Consider the following 17,413-nt stretch of genomic DNA (forward strand, 5'->3'; position numbering starts at 1 on the left):
GTGGGTCACTAATAGCTCCACTTTTTTAACATGAAGTCTAGGTACTAAAAACAACATGTGAAATCCTTGACATTGGATAGTGGCATAGTGGCACAGTAGCTTTACTTTTACTCAGAGTTGCACCTGGCATATTGTCTATCCTATACATCAACCAGGGGAAGGCAACATGAACAGCTTATAACACTACCTCAAACTTTCCAGAGCAGGCACTGGAGTTATAATAACATCTTTATTGGCAAACATTTCCAGGCACTCTAAATCTGTCAGACTCTACAGGAGAGATGGCTGATGTGCAAATCTCCAAGTCACTGTTGCTAAAAACAGAGCCCCCGTTCATCCATCTTGGACTTCATTTTACAGCGCATCATATAAATGGAACCTCAAAATAGTTCCTTATCTTTCCAAAATATACATTCACGGGAAGGAATAACACTACAAAGCTTGCCCTCAGGGAGGTGAATCAGTTGAGAGCGTGGGAGTTGTGGAATACATACATTTTTAGAGAGCCTGTTTGCCTGCCCTAATTTAAAGTTAGATTGTGCAACCCTCACCTTCACTGGTGAGCAATCACTCACACAAGGAGTCCTACTTAAGTCAAGGGGACCCTACTTACATAAATGTTCACCAGCCTGAATTGAGGGTTACACAAGCTGGTCTTGAAAAAGAACTACAGGATTCCATAAGAACGCAGTAACATAAGTTGCACTGATCTTGCCTCTGACTGAAGGGTACAGTAATTTTTTAAAAATAGTGATTACTCAAAACAGAGTGGAATTCCTGTCCCATACATATATGCACTCTGGAAGACATTTATTAATCCCTTTGTTTGTAGTGCAGTAACTGTGTGTAGCTGTTGTGCATCAGAGTAACTCCCATTTGGAGTTTGCCAGCTCCTGGAACTCTGGACTGAGTTTCCAGGAGCAACTTTCCTATGGCTACCAGAGCCCTCTGACACCATTTCCCAGCATGCCTGGGGTCAGGAGAGGGGACAGAAGGGACTAGAAATTCCTGCTGAGGCCAATAGGGAGGCTTCTGTGGGAGGCCTTCCATATTAAGGTCAAGCAGTTTGCTGGGCCAGTGATAAGCCAGGGCTGTTCAGCCCTTTAGTGGGAGGGAACAATCTGACTCAGAGACAAAGACTTGTTTTAGTTTCCATTTTGAGCTTTGAGTTTGGGAGCTGAAAGAGAAGTAGCACTGTTCAGGGAATCTCTGATTAGCTCCCACTCCCCATAAAGGGAGTCTTCAAACTGCTGTGGGATCAAATGAATGGGGTCAGGGAGTTCCAGCCCTGCAAGCACCAACTTCCACAGTGGCAGCGATCTGACCTGGCACCAGCTACTGAGAGCCCTCCACAGGACTCTAGACTAGCAAGCCAGGAGAGGATTCTGCTCCATCCAGGGGCAAAGATACTAAAAGGGACACTATTTGTTTGTTTGTTTAAGATGGCCAATGTTTACAGCACTGCAGCACTTTCTCTGGATTGTCCTCTGCTTGCTGTCTGTCTGTGAAGGTGCCAGGGAGGGAGATGGGGGTTGGGAAGACTTGTGAGTATTGGCTAGTGAAAAATAGGTTGATTTATGTTTTACTACTTCTTAGTTAATCCTAACCCTTTCCTTACCCAGACCCTATTTTTCCGTTTCAGTAAAGTCTCTCTTTGTTATATCATTATGTTTGGGTGTCTCATTCCTTTGATGGGGTTGTTAATGTACTTCATTGTTTCTTGTAAACTGGGTTTTATAGTCCTTGCAAGCAGTAGTAGCATTATTCATTTTCCCAAGGGACAGCACCCTTTGTGCCCCAGGCACAGTGAGGAGGTAGTAGGTGTCAGAAAAAAGAACCTAGGACCCAGTCCATGCAAGAAGAGAGGAAAAGCCGCTCCAAATATTAAGCACTAGGGAGGAGATTTGAGTCACACCACAGGGGAGGGGCTGCAGATAGAAGCACTGCTGGCATTTTAATTTACAAGGAGTCAGTACAGAAGTTATTGCTCAGCCTATGAGCAGTGAGTCCAGTGTAGTGGAGCAGGCCCTAACGTACAAGATGGGGAGCACTTTGCTTTCTAACTGGAGCAAAGCAGAATGCTTGCAGCTAGGCAAATCCATTCTAGTAACAGGGATCCCCTGTGAAACAACAGATGGTCAGTGTTCTCCACACTGGGGAGGTCTGGGAACAGTGAAAGGCAGACTCACCAGCACCAAAACAAAGTGCCTTAGTGCCCCGATAGAATGCTCTGAAGTACTGGATGACCCTAGAATACCAAAGGAGGAGCTAGCATCTGAAGGGGATAGTGATTCAGGATGTAGTGAGAGTTGTGCCTGCTGACCCTGCACCTATGAATGGTAGTGCCGAGTTGCAGTCTTTCCTGGCACAGAAAGAAAATACCCTAAGGGATTTGAAAGATTCGATGTCAGAGGATGTTCCCCCTGCATCCATAGTTGGTTCCAGCTAGTGAGACAACTTGTGGAGATGTGTGGTCCCCCTGGCATTGATGACAGGCGCTATAAGAGCCTGAGGACATTTTCAGAACGATTACCCACTCCTTCTGGTGAGGAGGATTTTGAAAGTTGGATGGGCCAAGCCACTCAGATGATCAAAGAGTGGCAATGCGCTAATGGAAAAAGAAAAAGGATAGAGGAAAGCCTAAGAGATTCTGCATCTGATGTTTTAATCCTGACTGGTGTGGAGAAAGTAAATAAGGAAGTGTGATTTACTCCTTTTCATACCAGAAGAACTAGAGGTCACCAAATGAAATTAATAGGCAGCAGGTTTAAAACAAACCAAAGGAAGTATTTCTTCATACAACATATAGTCAGCCTGTGGAACTCTTTGCCAGAGGATGTTGTGAAGGCCAAGACACTAACGGTTCAAAAAAGACCTAGATGAATTCATGGAGGATAGTTCCATCAATGGCTATTAGCTAAGATGGGCAGGGATGGTGTCTCTAGCCTCTATTGGCCAGAAGCTGGGAATGAGCAATAGGGAATGGATCACTTGATGATTACCTGTTCTGTTCATTCCCTCTGAAGCACCTGGCATTGGCCACTGTTGGAAGACAGGATACTGGGCTAGATGGACCTTTGGTCTGATCCAGTAGGGCCGTTCTTATTTTCTTATGATGTACTTTATTGTGTCTTCTGTATTGAGTTTTATACTCCTTGCCAGCAGTGGTAGCATTATTTATTTTCCCAAGAGCTGATACCCTTTGTTTCTTGGACACAGGGGGAGGCACAATCAGGATCTGGGTTTTAGGCTGTCAGGCCTGATGGTTGGAATAGTTGTCAAGAACAGAAACCAAGGACTGAAGCTGGACAGGACTGGTCTGATGAAAGCACTGAAACTGGGGCTTGGGGACAGGCCGTGGGTCAGAACTGTGATCAGTCTGGGGTCTTTAGAGAAGTCAAATCAGGATCAGAGTCAGAGTCCAGCTGCAGGCCGAAGGTCAAAGCCAGGTTGGAAGTTCAAGGTTCTGGAGGTCAGGGCTGGAGTGGATCAGAAACAGGGCTGGATCAAGGTTGAAATAGGGTGCAGATAAGGCAGAAATGGGCTAGAACAGGGATTGGCAATCTTTGGCACGCAGCCCATCAGCGAAATCCACTGGCAGGGCCAGGACAGCTTGTTTACCTGCAGTGTCCGCATATTCAGCCGACCGCAGCTCCCACTGGCTGCGGTTCACTGTTCGAGGCCAATGGGGGCTGCGGAAAGTGGCACGGGCCGAGAGATGTGCTGGCCACTGCTTCCCACAGCCCCCTTTGGCCTTGAATGGAAAACCACGGCCAGTGGGAGTTGCGATCGGCCCAACCTGTGGATGCTGTAGGTAAACAAACTGTCCCGGCCCGCCAGCAGATTTCCCTGATGGGCCTTGTGCCGAAGGTTGCCGATCCCTGGGCTAGAACAAGGCAAGGGCAAATCTGGGGCAGGAACAGGGACAGGATTGAGAGCAGGCTGGAAGTCCTGAGAGTCTGTATCACTGCAAGGCAGCAGGAGAGCTCCTGACTGCATAGTGCTGTTGCACAGTGCAGTTTTACAGACTGACTTGAAGCTCCGATATATGTGAAATACATGTGCCCAGATGCTATCTGCCAGGATAGGCTCCTGCAGCATCCCTGAAAGATAAGTCACTGCAGGCTCTTCTTGAAGGATGAGTCAGTGCAGCTGAGTCACCAGCCCCAGTCTGGCTGTGGGTTTGCCTCACACTCACTTTGGGGTGCAGGCCCCAGGTATCACAAAAAAGAACCCAGGACCCAATCCATGCATGGAGAGGGAAGAAGCCATTCCAAATAGCAAACACCAGAGAGTAAGCTTGAGCCACCAGAGAGTAAGCTTGGGGGAGGAGCTACATCATCTTTCCTAGTCAAATACATACAGCACCATTGATTAAGATTGCATAGCCACATTTAGAAATGTTTGCCCTTAAGCTGGCTGTGATGAAGCATCATCAGACTCTGAAAAGAAGCAGGCTGCAAATAATAGCTTTCAAATGCAGCTTCTGAAAGCACAGGATAATTACAGAGGCTGGAAATATAAGTCCAGAGAGACATCCCCTTTTTTTTTTCATTCTGTCTCCTGGAGGTATTCTAGTCTTTACATTCCACGCTGTAGAGTCTTAACTAAAAAGCTTAGTCAGCACTGGTGAAACAGCTTGCATCGTCTTTCTTTTTCTTCAAGAACGGTTAAACTATTAAAGCGAGACAGATCTAAGCTTTATCCTTTAAAGGCATATGACTCATGAATGTCAGGGAGAGGGAGTCTAATGAAATAGCTGTTCCTACTCCGCAATTTTTGAGCTTTTCTTTTGGGGCCCAATGTTCTGTCACATAAAGCAGAATGCTTCTAGTTTTTATTATTAATAATAATAATCATGCATTTGTAGAGTGAGCACCTCTCATCCCACACCCAGAGACTGGTTTAGATATCGGAGACCTACGTGATCATATAGGGCCCTATCTTTTAGGAGCCCAATGCCAGGATCACCTGCAATATTTCCTGAGGAATGTAGGTGGCTTTTAGAGATATTTTTCGAAAGCAATATTGGCCTCTCACAAGAAGGGCACATTCTACAGAATCCAAGAAACTGGCTGGTAGCTCTTCCCGCAGCTCCTTGCTTTCCTCACTACTACTCCCCCTGTCTCCCTTCAGTTTATTATTGCAGAACTGAGAGGAAATTGCAGCTGAGCACTCAAAAGAGAGAGGAGTTGGTGATACGATGCAGAGAACGCGCTACCTTCTACATAAGTAGTGAGAACTGTGAGCTGTAGCTCACGGAAGCTTATGCTCAAATAAATTTGTTAGTCTCTAAGGTGCCACAAGTACTCCTTTTCTTTTTGCGAATACAGACTAACACGGCTGCTACTCTGAAACCTGTAACTTACAAAGTGTCCTTTTGCTCACACAAACAAAGGGGATGATCTGCATTAACATCTCAATGATTCCGTAATTTAATATATAGTAGCCACCACAACAAAACCGTAGGTGGTTGGTTTTTTTAGTAAATGTTCTAGCATTTGTATCTGAAGTAAATAAAAATGTCAAATTTTGAGAGTAATATCTTTGGTTGTCTCTCTTTAATATGCTGCCCAATTTCCATTCATGCAGACAGTCACGTCTTGCATACGTGAGCATTTACATCAATCCCAGCATGTCTCTGCTATAAACTATCTCACTACAAGCCAGTGAGTCAAGTAGTTTAATTTCTTGTGAATAAACCTTGATGCTTTTCCTTTTACCATCTTGGCTGAAGTACAGTATATATGAATTCATAGTAAATAATGACAATAAGATTCAAATGACTTTAGTCAGATCAAAAGCCAGTTATTAAAAATAAATTCCTTTATGGAGTTGGGCTTTCTTTGTCTTTATTCCTTTTAAACAATTCACTGGTGTAATAAATGTAGGACATTGATGCGAGTGTGTACTAGTAATAAGCAGTTTAGCTGAGTTTAATTGCATTGACTCTGGTGTGTCACTATCTATAATAACTGCAAGTGTCTATTTGCAATCAGCTGTTTAACATCTAAGACTTTTCATGATATTTTGTAATTTGAATTGACCTAAAAAAATAAGTGTTTTAAAAGTATTTCTAAAATATTAGTGAAGACACTTGGAAGTCTGAATGATGTGCCAATATCCCACAGGCTTTCCTTAAAGAGCAGACAATGATTTTGATTGGAAGAATGACAATGTTATATGAATAACTCCTCAGCAATGCATGGTGGGGATAGATGAAAATAGAACTGATATGAGTGGTGGAGTGAAAAAAGGGCAGGATAACTAGTTAGTTTTGCCATGAAACACAAGCAGGCATCTAAATTTAGGATAGTTTGAATGGCTCTGCACTTTATTTTCATTGGCTTTCATGTGGCCTTTCACAGAGTTATGTACATGGAAATAATTTAAATTATTTAAGCTCAGTACCAAGGTGGACACAAGAACAAATGGATATAAACTGGTCATTGGGAAGTTTAGACTTGAAATTAGATGAAGGTTTCTAACGATCAGAGGAGTGAAGTTTTGGAATAGCCTTCCAAGGGAAGCAGTGGGGGCAAAAGACCTATCTGGCTTTAAGATTAGACTCGATAAGTTTATGGAGGAGATGGTATGATGGGATAACACCATTTTGGCAATTAATTGATCTTTAAATATTCATGGTAAATAGGCCCAATGGCCTGTGATGGGATGATAGATGGGGTGGGATCTGAGTTACTACAGAAAATTCTTTCCTGGGTATCTGGCTGGTGAATCTTGCCCATATGCTCAGGGTTTAGCTGATCACCATATTTGGGGTCGGGAAGGAATTTTCCTCCAGGGCAGATTGGAAGAGGCCCTGGAGGTTTTTCGCCTTCCTCTATAGCATGGGGCACAGGTCACTTGCTGGAGGATTCTCTCCTCCTTGCAGTCTTTAAACCATGATCTGAGGGCTACAGTAGCTAAGACATAGGTGAAAGGGTTTTTGCAGGAGTGGGTGGGTGAGATTCTGTGGCCTGCGTTGTGCAGGAGGTCGGACTAGATGATCATAATGGTCCCTTCTGACCTTAGTATCTATGAATCTATAAAGGTCATATAACCAGATTAGTTGTCCACACAAGATTAAGGGGATGTAATGGTGGAATTCACCTCAATTTCTTCTTAAATCTGGCAACAAAATGAAAAGAAGGTTGACTTTAGCTTCCATTTCACTAGTGAATAGTTATCACAATGGTCTTGGGAATGAAAGTGCAATGAGTGCCAAGGGGTCACATTTAAAAGTGGCTGAATAATTCAGAATGAAAATTCTATTTAACATACTTTGCCTTTTTTCTCTTCATGAATTACCTGTGACCTTCACAATGAGATTACATGTTATGCAGGATTATTTGCTGAATATATTCTCATTCTACAGCCCATTAACAGGAATTTCATTGCAGGCATTAAGTACTACTTCAACCAATTCGGACAGAATACGGGTCACACAGCATGTTTCTATGATTCTGCTAGGCCTTCTGTCAACTGCCCCTCCCACAACCTACATAAGGGTAATGTTGAAGCAGGGCAGGGGTATAATGGGATTGTGAAGTAGAGATGGAATGGAGTTGATCTCCATTTTCCCAAATATCCAATGGCCTTTGATCCCTGAGTGACCAAACACCACTGGCAGAGCAGCCCTTATGCTGTTTAGACTCATGCCAAGGTCATTACAAAATCAGGGATCTGTAATTAGCTTCCTTGATGACCCCTTCACTCTCCTGCACCTAATGGAGCTCAGATCCAGGAGACACTCTCTCCCACAGTGATTTCTTGATGTTTATTGTTATTCTCGATAATCTGGGGAAAAATTGAGCTATTTTATTGAACACGGGTCACATGTCATGTTTCCTTGCTCTGACTGGACATGTATCTTAGAATCAGCTTTCTAGTGAGAATATATGTGATTGTGAATTCAAAGTCTGCTTTCCAGAAGTATTCTGCAATATTCAGTTAAATGTTGCTGTTTTGGTGAATGTTCATTTGCTGGGATAGTCACAGAAAGTGAACAAAAAAGGAAGTACACACAGTTAAAGGAAATTCATTTAAAAATAGAATTGATTTTGATGGGAAATGTCAGCAGTGTTTGATGGGAAATGTCAGCAGTGGTAGTGACAAGAAAGCTCAGGGCTGGCATTTCTATTAGGGATGAGGAAATCCCTTTTGTGATGAGATTACTGGTTCTGTGGATGAAGGGAAAGCAGTGGATGTATTGTTTCTTGACTTTAGCAAAGCTTTTGACACGGTCTCCCATAGTATTCTTGTCAGCAAGTTAAGGAAGTATGGGCTGGATGAATGCACTATAAGGTGGGTAGAAAGCTGGCTAAATTGTCGGGCTCAACGGGTAGTGATCAATGGCTCCATGTCTAGTTGGCAGCCGGTATCAAGTGGAGTGCCCCAAGGGTCGGTCCTGGGGCCGGTTTTATTCAATATCTTCATAAATGATCTGGAGGATGGTGTGGATTGCACTCTCAGCAAATTTGCGGATGATACTAAACTGGGAGGAGTGGTAGATACGCTGGAGGGGAGGGATAGGATACAGAAGGACCTAGACCAATTGGAAGATTGGGCCAAAAGGAATCTGATGAGGTTCAATAAGGATAAGTGCAGGGTCCTGCACTTAGGACGGAAGAACCCAATGCACAGCTACAGACTAGGGACCGAATGGCTAGGCAGCAGTTCTGCAGAAAAGGACCTAGGGGTGACAGTGGACGAGAAGCTGGATATGAGTCAGCAGTGTGCCCTTGTTGCCAAGAAGGCCAATGGCATTTTGGGATGTATAAGTAGGGGCATAGCGAGCAGATCGAGGGACGTGATCGTTCCCCTCTATTCGACATTGGTGAGGCCTCATCTGGAGTACTGTGTCCAGTTTTGGGCCCCACACTTCAAGAAGGATGTGGATAAATTGGAGAGAGTCCAGCGAAGGGCAACAAAAATGATTAGGGGACTGGAACACATGAGTTATGAGGAGAGGCTGAGGGAGCTGGGATTGTTTAGCCTGCAGAAGAGAAGAATGAGGGGGGATTTGATAGCTGCTTTCAACTACCTGAAAGGGGGTTCCAAAGAGGATGGCTCTAGACTGTTCTCAATGGTAGCAGATGACAGAACGAGGAGTAATGGTCTCAAGTTGCAGTGGGGGAGGTTTAGATTGGATATTAGGAAAAACTTTTTCACTAAGAGGGTGGTGAAACACTGGAATGCGTTACCTAGGGAGGTGGTAGAATCTCCTTCCTTAGAGGTTTTTAAGGTCAGGCTTGACAAAGCCCTGGCTGGGATGATTTTACTGGGAATTGGTCCTGCTTTGAGCAGGGGGTTGGACTAGATGACCTTCTGGGGTCCCTTCCAACCCTGATATTCTATGATTCTATGATTCTATGAAATCCAGTTTGGAAAGATTGAGAACTGGCTTGGATATATCTAATTATTCTCTCTATCCTTTCATACGCCAGTAAGAAACTCCCTCTCAGACTCAACCACTCCTACTTTTCATTAAATTCTGCCAAATTAGTTGTAGGGTCTAGGTAGGTCTACATCTATGATTATTTTCAAATCATATATGATTCTGTGAGGTCAGCAATATGCAATGAACAGTATGGATTGCCTTTGCCCTGGGGAAGTTCAAGAGCCCATAAGACATTTGCCATAAGACAAACACTTATCAGGTCTACTGATCTTCCAGCAATGGTAGGAGTGCCTGATTCCTACCAGTTATCTGGATCCCTCCCAAGTACAGACTTTCTTCATGCTGGGGGAATAATCTCCTTTTAGTCATGGACAGCAGGCAACCATCCATCTTCCTAATACTGGATTCCTCTGCGGTAATTGACACTGCAAACCACAAAAATGCTTCTGCTTAAGCATAGAAACTTTGCAGAGGTAAATGTAAGTGAACTGAGATGACTAAAGTCTTTTCTCTCAGAACAAGCTGAGGAAGTTGTGATGATCAATGGCCCTTCTACCTCTCCAGTTCCCACCGGTGGTGTTCTACAAAGTTGTATCTTCAAAATACATCTTATTCAACATTTATGCAAAACTACTGTGATAAATCATGACTCAAAAGTCAGCAGCTTATGATCATCTCCTTCATATCAAATGCAAACACCGCTATTTTCCAACTAGACTGCTGACTAAGCAGAATAAGTACAGAGATGAAGAGCAGCTGTCTGAAACTGAAATCAGGCAAGACTGAGGTGTTGGGCAGAGGAAGGCCCTTCAAAGAACTAGCTATCATAATTTTAGCATCAGTCCACAGTTAGTCAAAATAGTGCATAGCCTCAGAGTCCTTCTGGACTTTTGATTCTAAGGACTGTAATTGTGATGGCAACTAGGAACACCTTCCATCTGCATGTGGCAAGAGACTGACAGATACAGATTTGACCACAGTGATCCATGGGGTTTCATCACTTCTGGGTTTGACTACTTTAATGCCTTACTCTTGAGAATGAATACACAAGCCCATCTGCCAAGCAGTACCAGTAGGTGGAAGTACAGACATCAGCCTGGTTCCTGGGTCATTGCTCTGGCTTTGAATTATAGGCTAGATCCAGTTCAAAAGTTTGTTGTAAATTTCCGGAGTTTTCCATGAGTTAACTCCAAGCTATCTGAGATAACCCTCTCTCTATGTGATCGCATCCTTCCATGGCAGCTGTACTTCTCAGGAACACTGGAGTTGTCCACAAGGGTGAAACTTGTGAGAACTAGAGATAGAGGGGGTTTTTGGTGACCCTCTCCTTCAGTGGAATTCCCTTGCTCAAAAGAACCTCGACCTTCACCATCTTAAGGTTGAAATAGGAAACCTCTCTCTTTGTCTTCAGTTTTCTTCAAAGTAAAACCCTAATAGTTAGGCTTGGAAGGATTACATTTTGATCAGCAAATGTCTATTTCACTGTACACACACAAACCGACAAAGAAACATGTCAATTGATAATGATCACAATTTACAGATAGGCAAAGTACAAAAAATGCTGCTTGAGAACTTAATGTATATAAAACTTGATGCAATTAATATGCATAAAGCACATATTTACAGCTCTGCTAAGCCAGCCACTGTATGATGCTTTACTTTTTTGAATCTCAGCATCTACTGTCATTAAATAATTCTTTCTTCCCCCACTCCTAATTTCCTGCAACTCTGAACATTTAACTTGATAAAAATAGAAAAATATGCTTAAAAATAAACCTCAATATTATCTGTTGAAATTATAAAAGAAAAATCAAATTTTGCCAAGATTACTAATAGCTAATACCAGAGGTCATGTCCTGATTTCAGACAGGGATGGAAGGGAGAGAGACTCAGCTTGCTGTGTGCTTCCAGCTGCTGTTTTCTTGGAAGATGTTCAGGTGACAAATGTATAGACAGAAAGATCAAAAGATAGATGGACAGTTGAATGGAATGTGGAGAGGGAGCGGAAGGAGAAGAAATTAAAAGGACACAGCTTAAATTGGATACATAGACAAACCTATTTGTAATGCTCCACCAAAGCTTTTAAGGTTTGCTTGTCACTAGTTTCTGTATCTCTATTATTATATGGAGTCAAATACAACTTTCTTAAACATATCTGAACAATTACATTGTGGCAGTAAAAGAAAGAACATATATAGGTTTCTTCTTTGCTTCATCTAAAGATTTTAGGAGGGTAGGGGTGAGTTACTGTTCATGTTCTAGAAGCCCTAATATAGGTACTCCAAGTAGTTTTATTTTATACTATATATTTTTTCCTTTATTGGTATTGATGGGTGGTCTGAGAAATTCAAGGAGAACTTTGACAATAGCTATGAGAGAGTCAAGAAGGAGAGATTTTGGAACTATTAAGGATTTACACTTTAACTTTGTACCTGCTGCTGCAACTAGCAAATCTTTTTGTTCTGGTCTTTCCAGAATGATGGCAGGATGCATGGAGCAGTGTGGAGCTGTAGGAAGGGGCAGAAAGTTCAAAAGGCGTTTATAAAAAGCCTATATAATATACAAACTCCCTTACTCAGGAGGAATGGAACTCCCTTACTCAGGAGGAATGGAATCAAATCACAGCAGGAAGGTGGAGATTAAAACATTTCACTTCTATCAAGTTACTTAAAAGGAGCTTTAAACATTTTGAAAGTAGAGGGATTTTACTTACAGAATGTTGATCTTTGAGCACCCAAGGGCTTTTTCCTGTTAAAAATATTTTTATTTTATAGAAAAAATAGGGAACCTGGGAGGAGAAGGCACATATAAAACAACTGCACACACAAAAGTAACCCATTGCAAGCTGTTATGCAAGACACAAATACATTTAATCCTGCTCATCAACCGCTTTTCCTCTGTGTCTCATATTATGTACTACTAACAGAAAAACAGTTGTTACCTTTAACTGAAATTGCTAATCAACCTTCTGCAACATTATATTGTTCATGAGATTTATTGATGAGATTGTATGAATTGTGAGAAATTAGATACTCCTTTTCCTAAGCCATTCCTTTCCCTACTCTTAAATGCTTAGGATTTTTAATGGTAACATTATATAACACTCAATGTTAATCTTAATTAGATAATAACTTTAACTAAAAGGTAAAAAAGCCTCTGGGATTCCCACTCCGGTTCTCTATTTAGATAAGCTTTCTTGAGGAGTTTCTCCCCTTGCCTTTCCCTACAACATGGAGCCATAAAAGCTCTGCGGAGTTCTTCGCTTACCCCCCACTGCCCTGCAGAAACTGTAGAGTTACTCAGGTAGTTGGCTTCCTAGCTTGTTGTGGCCCTGCAGAGTTTTTCACAGCAACCAGTTCAGTGGCCTGCAGACCTTAGAAGTTCCTCAGGGTTCCTGCCTCTTCCATACCTTTCTTTCCATACATATAATTTATTAAATGCGTATGGAACTATGCAGAATTTACACAGTACACATGGAGCTGTGATGGGTTATATAACAGAAACCCCCTTGGGGCTGCCAACTGGTGTGCCAAGACTACTACTGCTCCTGCTTTCCTTGCCAGCTTGGGACTCCAGCACCCTGTCTTGTTGAGCCAGACACACCAGTCTGCTCCAACACAGACCCAGAGTCTGAACCACGTGCCCCAAAGCTGCCCATTTAACTGAAAGCAACTTAAGAAGTGTTCCCGTCTTTAACATTCAGATGCCCAACTCCCAATGGGGTCCAAACCCCAAATAAATCTGTTTTACCCTGTATAAAGCTTATATAAGGTAAACTCATAAATTGTTCACCCTCTATAACACTGATAGAGATTCACAGCTGTTTGCCCCCCACTCCCCCCAGGTATTAATACATACTCTGGGTTAATTAATAAGTAAAAAGTGATTTTATTAAATACAGAAAGTAGGATTTAAGTGGTTCCAGGTAGTAACAGACAGAACAAAGTGAATTACCAAGCAAAATAAAATAGAACACGCAAGTCTATGTCTAAGAAAACTGAATACAGATAAAAACCTCACCCAGTAAGCTTCCTTTTACAAACTAGTCTCTTTCTAGTCTGGGTCCAGCAATCACTCACACCCCCTGTAGTTACTGTCCTTTGTTCCAGTTTCTTTCAGGTATCCTTGGGGGTGGAGAGGCTCTCTCTTGAGCCAGCTGAAGACAAAATGGAGGGGCCTCCCAGCGGTTTAAATACACGTTCTCTTGTGGCTGGACACCCCTCCCTCCCCCAGTGTAGAATCCAGCTACAAAATGGAGTTTTGGAGTCACATGGGCCAGTCACATGTCCATGCATATCTGAGTTTCTTACCAGTAGCAGCCATGGTTCACATGCTTCCTTGAACATCCTTGGGTAGACTTCTTATGTGGACTGGAGCCTTACAAGATTCATTGTCCTTTAAGTGTTTCTTGATTAGGCACTTAATTTGCACATTCCTTTCTCAAGAAGCTGACCAAATGCTCTACTAAGGCTATTTAGAAATCAAGCCAGTACACAGCCAATATTCATAACTTCGAATACAAAAATACATGCATGATACATGATACATGCATACAAATAGGATTAATAGATTCAGTAGATCATAACCTTTACAGAGATATGTTATGTGGCAAAACATATTCTAGTTATGTCATATATACATTCATACACATATTTCCATGAAGTATTATGGGGGGCACCGTCACAGGAGCCATATAGACTATCTAAAACATGCATCTCTATAAAAGTGATATGTTTGAGTTTCATTAAATAAAACATTATCAAGTTTTCAAATTAACCTATGTGCTAGAATTTGGTAGTATTTAATATAGACAAAGCTTAAATCAAGCCTCTTACAAAAAACCTAGAGGGACTCAAAAATGTAGATAAAATACATTTTAAAAATGTCATTTAAAGCACATTAAAACCAGTTTCACTAATTGCCTTCCATCTTTCAAACGAAGAAACAAACAAATACAAAAATCTGATGTACTCTGAATTATTCAAAGGGCTAGACTTTAATTTTAAAATGTGCCCCAAGTAAGTTAAGTTAAGTTTCTCTGCTTCAGGGGCATACCAGAGAACAAATTGTGACTCAATATATCTTAAATCCTCCCCTACTCCTCTCTTGCTGAAAGGGTCTGAACCAACATTTCATTGTCTTCAGTGGGAGCTGGATCAAGACCAAAGTGAGCAGAACCTCAGTGAAGTTGGGTGCAATCCTGGCTCCATGGAAGTCAAGACCCATAGAGCAGTAGTTCTCAACCTTTTTCTTTTTGAGGCCCACCAAACATACTATAAGAACTCCATAGCCCACCTGGTTTTCTGCATATAAAAACCAGGGCCGGCACTGAGGGGTAATAAGCAGGGAAATTGCCTGGGACCCCATGCCACAGGGGGCACCATGAAGTTAAGTGGCTCAGGTTTCTGCTTCAGCCCCAGGTGGTGGGGCTCAGGGCCCAACACTTCAGCCCCATGCAGTGGGGCTTCAGCTTTCTGCCCTGGACCCCAGCAAGTCTAACACTGGTCCTGCTTGGCAGATCCTCTGAAACCTGCTCGCACCCGCCCCAGGGAGCCCCAGACCCCTGGTTGAGAACCACTGCCAGAGAGTATTAGAAAAGCAGTGGATGCGGGAAACATCTGAAAGTGTTTTGGAAAATTTGACACAATATTATTATTTTGTGTGGGTCAGGTCCCTTTTCTAATTTCCTTTGGTTTTCTTTTTGGTCTCAGGTGGAGGTTTGTACAGACCACTGAAAACGTGATACGCATTGCCTGTTTTGGACTAGCCACTCTAGACTGAAGAATAAAGAAGCAACATTTACATTTAAGAAAATAATGATGGAGAAAGGATAGAAGGGTCCCCTCTCAGACCTATGGGATTCTGCAAAATTCACACCTGTTATACCATGTTGTTACAAAACCCATGACTTGTATGAGCAATGCCACATGGTAACTTTTGTGATTCACTTCTTCTATTCCTCTTTGAATATTCCTGCTTAAATTATAAAACTCATGACACTTAGAAAATGACTGCCCCACCTGGTTATTAAATCTACAGCCTGTAATGAGAGGCAGGATTTACGAGCATGAAATCTTTGTGCTAACATGAAGTAATTTTCACAGTATATTGCCAAACGGAAAACATAATAATTATGACAAGGCTTACCCTTTGTCCAAAAATTCTTGAGGTAACTGCTCAAGCTGAGGATTCAGATAGCTTTTAACCCAACAGTAGCTTTCCCAGATTTGAGGAACCAACAGCTGAGGTTTGCAGAGCCAACCAGAAGACACAAATGGAGTTGTGTGGCTAAATGCCCTATTCAGCTTTGAAAACCTCAGCCTCTGATACCAAAAGAAATAGGGCAATCATAGCCCTATTGATTTCAGTGGGGTCAGGATTTCACACAGTGTTCAAGCAAAGAATCCTTGTAATAGTGAGACCTGCACTAACAACCACCATAGTAGGCAATTCCTTGTCTAAGCAACCATTTCAAAATATCCCCATTCAGTTTTATTCTAATGCATTTTGTTTAACCATGTTAAAATCACTACTGATAGGCAAACTGACATTCACTTGTCTGACTGTGGGTGGTTGTTTATGACAAATTCCACTGTCTCATAATGAACTGAATTATCTTTAAAAATATTTAATTAAAGGAAAAAGGGACAAATGAAATATGACTAAGATTCTCACCCCCTTAACAGCAGAAATGAAAAGAGTATCTGGACATATTACCAAAGCTATTCCATGGCTCCAAGTAGATAGCACTTTTAAAAAACAACAACACTGCTTTGCATATTTTCAGCTGATCCAGCATTTTGATTTGCTGAACATGTCTTGATGCTTTAGAATAATATGGAAGTAATCATACTGTACAGTGTGATGAAACAAAATAATTGTTCTCTGAAATATGTGGCAACTTCTGAAAGAGTAAGTATTTAAGCCACAGGAAAAGCTATAATTTCAGAGAGATCACAATGGCAGTTGTAGGCATGTTTAAGGATGGGCTAAAAATCAGCTAAGTAGCTAAAACATATTTTTATGATAATCTCAGCTTTCTTGGTACACGTTGTCACATGTGGGTTTCATTTATTAATTAATTCAGTTCCTTAGCTTTGCTCACAAAAGTGCATATCAGAGTAGAGAATTTAGCTTCAGGGTTCTTTAATGAAAGTGCTTGAAATTGGTAGTGATATATGTTGCCACAGAGGAAAAACTTTAATAGCAGCCAAACCAAAGTATAGAAAGTATAGTTGTGAAATGTTGTGAAGTCATCTAGGCACACTAAGCCACATTAAAACTATGTAACAGCACAATCCCGTGAGTCTAACCTTCAGGCAGAACAAGCACTTCTGTCTGAGGAGTCTCAAATGAGTCACAAAATTCTTCTCTTTTTGAATGCAGAATATTTAATTTATTTTGAAACATCATTTTTATTAAATATTGTTAATAACCTATGATGTGCCCAGTGCTGTAGAAGACACAAAACAGTCCTGCTCTGAAGTGCTTAAATATACAAAAGAAAATGAACATGACAAAATACTTACTCTCTCAGCAGCAAGGGGCTGAGTCAGAGGGAACCTCTGAGAAGCAAAAGGACTTTGGCCATCATAGAAATGTTGGAGTGGAAGGGACTTTGAGAGGTAATCTAGTCCATCCCACTGCTCTGAAACAGCACCAAGTACACCTAGATCATCCTTGATAGGTGTTTGTCTAATGTATTCACAAAAAACCTCCAATGACGGAGATTCCACAACTTCCCTTGGTAACTTATTCCACTGAGTAACTATCCTTATCATTAGAAAGGTTTCCTAATGACTAACCTAAATCCCCTTTGATGCAATGCAGCCAATTTCTTCTTGTACAACCTTCAGTGCACACGGAGAAAAATTGACCACCTTCGTGTTTATAACAGCACATAACATATTTGAAGACTCGTATCACATTTTCCCTCTCAGTCTTCTTTTCTCAAGATTAAACATGCCCAAATTTTTTAAACTTTTTTTCATAGGTTATATCTTCAAAACCTTT

The 17,413-nt window shown here is 41.8% G+C and overlaps 1 protein-coding gene across 3 annotated transcripts in view; it reads right to left on the reverse strand.

The window, feature by feature from the left end:
• Window positions 1-17,012, reverse strand: part of LOC311518121 (uncharacterized protein) — a 60,210-nt gene extending 43,198 nt beyond the window's left edge. The window contains exons 1-2 of one of the 3 annotated variants that reach the window (XM_084623599.1): window positions 16,930-16,986; window positions 12,114-12,148 (exon numbers count right to left, since the gene is read on the reverse strand). The gene's annotated coding sequence lies outside the window, so the exon portion shown is untranslated. Of the gene's footprint in view, window positions 1-12,113; window positions 12,149-16,929 lie in introns of all 3 variants that reach the window. The other 2 variants (XR_014710898.1, XM_084623598.1) reach the window with 2 other exon arrangements.
• Between the last annotated feature and the right edge of the window lie 401 nt (window positions 17,013-17,413).

Source organism: Lepidochelys olivacea, assembly GCF_965140295.1.
Source record: "Lepidochelys olivacea isolate rLepOli2 genome assembly, chromosome: 3".
Lineage (NCBI taxonomy): Eukaryota > Metazoa > Chordata > Testudines > Cheloniidae > Lepidochelys > Lepidochelys olivacea.